Below are 2,414 nucleotides of genomic sequence, written 5' to 3' on the forward strand. Positions count from 1 at the left end.
AATGGCACGAGTATAACACTGCAAGGCTCCCTGAACATCCTGCATCTCCTTTAGAGTGTTTCCCATGTTACAGTAGGCATCAGCAAAGGTAGGACTGATTCGAACAGCCTCCTTATAATGCATCAGAGCTTCCTGCAGTTTCCCCTGCTGCTCCAATACACTTGCTAAATTTGAATGGGCAACAGCAAACTCTGGGAAGACTTCTAATGCTTTACGATACAAGCGAACTGCCTCTTCAATGTTTCCCTGGTCTCCTTTGATATTGGCCAGGTTATTCAGAGAGTCTGCATGGGTGGGGCACAGCCGCAGAGCTGTATTATAACAATCTTCTGCTTCGGCAACACGGCCCTTCTCTTCCAGAGCGTTGGCTAGGTTGCAGTAAGCATCAGGGAAATGTGGTTGCAGTTCAACAGCTCGCCTGTAGGTGTCTATTGCCAGATCCATCAGGCCTTGCTCATAGTATACACAAGCCAGGTTGGCACGTACCACTGCATGATTTGGGCTCAAGCTTAGGGCACAAAGGTAAGCTGCCACAGCTCTGTCAAAAATCCGTGCCTCTTTCAAGACATTTCCTAAATTGATATAAGCATCCAGAAAATTGGGGTCAAGGGTGACAGCCTTTTCAAAGTGATGAATTGCAAGCCAAATCTCCCCTTGTGCATTGAAAACACAGCCAAGATTACTCCAAGCTACTGCAAAGTTCGGTTGCGTCTCCACTGCTTTCAAATAACATGCCTTGGCTCCTTCCAAGCGACCCAGGGCTTTGAGCAGGTTCCCCAGGTCACTGCGAACACAGTACAAATCAGGATTGCACTGAAGAGCAGAGACGTAAGCTTGTACTGCCCCTTGCATGTCGCCTGCTGCTACCAAAGCGGCTGCCAGGTTAATATAGCCATCGATGAAATCTGGTTTGAGATGCAATGCATGCCGGTAATGCTCCATTGCTTCCTGCAACTGCCCTCTTTCCTTGTACACATTCCCCAAATTCGAATAGGCTTCTGCCAGAAGAGGGTTCTGTTTAATTGCCAGAGTACTAAAGTGGGCAGATCTGTCCAGCCTTCGACACTGGAAGTGTAGAGATGAAAGTAATAAAAGTACTCCAGTATTGTCTGGCTCTTGTCTCCACAGCTGCATGCAGTGTCTCTCAGCTGCCTCAAAATCTCCTGCCTGATATTCTCGATGTGCCAACTCAGCTAACCCTTGGAAGGAAAGCATACGTTTCGTTGGTTCTGTGCTGTCGGCCACGTTGCCCACAGAAGACGCCATCTGGAGCTTCTGGAGAGAGTGAGAAAAGGGGGTAGTTGAGTCCCGCTGCCGCCACTACTGGCAAGAATGTTTCTAGAGGTAGCAAATACGAGGGCAGCAGCCGTACCACTGCTTTGGCAGGCTTAAGCGGCGGCAACAGTTACAGGCACCGAACCTTAGGAACTCTGGTTGGCCATCTACCTCTCACGCTCTTGAAATCTTAATTCTTAACCCTGCCCTCTTCCACCATTTTTCTCCTAATCAGGGAATAAAAATTACCTATACACTTGCCTTAGAAGAAATCAAAAGTCAGTAGTCCAAACACTTTTAAAATTTTTGTTTTCTGTCCAGTTGGAAAGGAAATACATGATTGACTTTACTTCATCATTCATGTAGTCAATGTGGAAAACATTAGGGCCGTGTATTTCAATACAGTAAGATCAGAAAATTTTAAATTGGCCTTCCCAAACCACTAATAAGTAACCAACGTTGTATATAATGCTCAAATCTTAGAGACTGAGTTTGATATTTTAAAAGTTCTGAAAGGATTAGCTAATTTCTCCTCATCATATTTCTCATGCCTCAAACCCGAGTATTACTTTTTTAAAAATAAATCTATTTATCTTTATTTATTTTTATTTTGGCTGCGTTGGGTCTTCAATGCTGCGTGCAGACTTTCTCTAGTTGCGGCGAGCGGGGGCTACTCTTTGTTGCGGTGCCCGGGCTTCTCATCACAGCAGCTTCTATTGTTGTTCCACAACTCTATGGGTTCCTTTTTAGGTCCTATGAAGAACCCTAGGAATTAGTTCATGGAATTATAAGTTTTTGCAAAATTGTCAAAAGTGAGATATTTTAACTTCCATCGGGTAAGACCAGCGTCTCTTTCTTTGCCAATTTTCCTTCTATCATATTCCGCTATGTTGGATCATATTGGAATGGCCACAGGCTTTTTTGAAATCTGGCTAAGGAGATTTTCTTTTTTCTGTGGTACGCGGGCCTCTCACTGTTGTGGCCTCTCCCGTTGTGGAGCACAGGCTCTGGACGCACAGGCTCAGCGGCCATGGCTCACGGGCCTAGCCGCTCCGCGGCATGTGGGATCTTCACGGACCGGTACACGAACCTGTGTCCCCTGCGTCGGCAGGTGGACTCTCAACCGCTGCGCCACCAGG

General features: G+C 46.3%; 1 pseudogene; it reads right to left on the minus strand.

The window, feature by feature from the left end:
• Window positions 1–6: 6 nt before the first annotated feature.
• Window positions 7–2,306, minus strand: LOC114887376 (annotated as a pseudogene).
• Window positions 2,307–2,414: the final 108 nt, after the last annotated feature.

Source organism: Monodon monoceros, unplaced genomic scaffold, assembly GCF_005190385.1.
Source record: "Monodon monoceros isolate NGI ecotype Baffin Bay Population unplaced genomic scaffold, NGI_Narwhal_1 Contig4643_ctg1, whole genome shotgun sequence".
NCBI classification, from domain to species: domain Eukaryota; kingdom Metazoa; phylum Chordata; class Mammalia; order Artiodactyla; family Monodontidae; genus Monodon; species Monodon monoceros.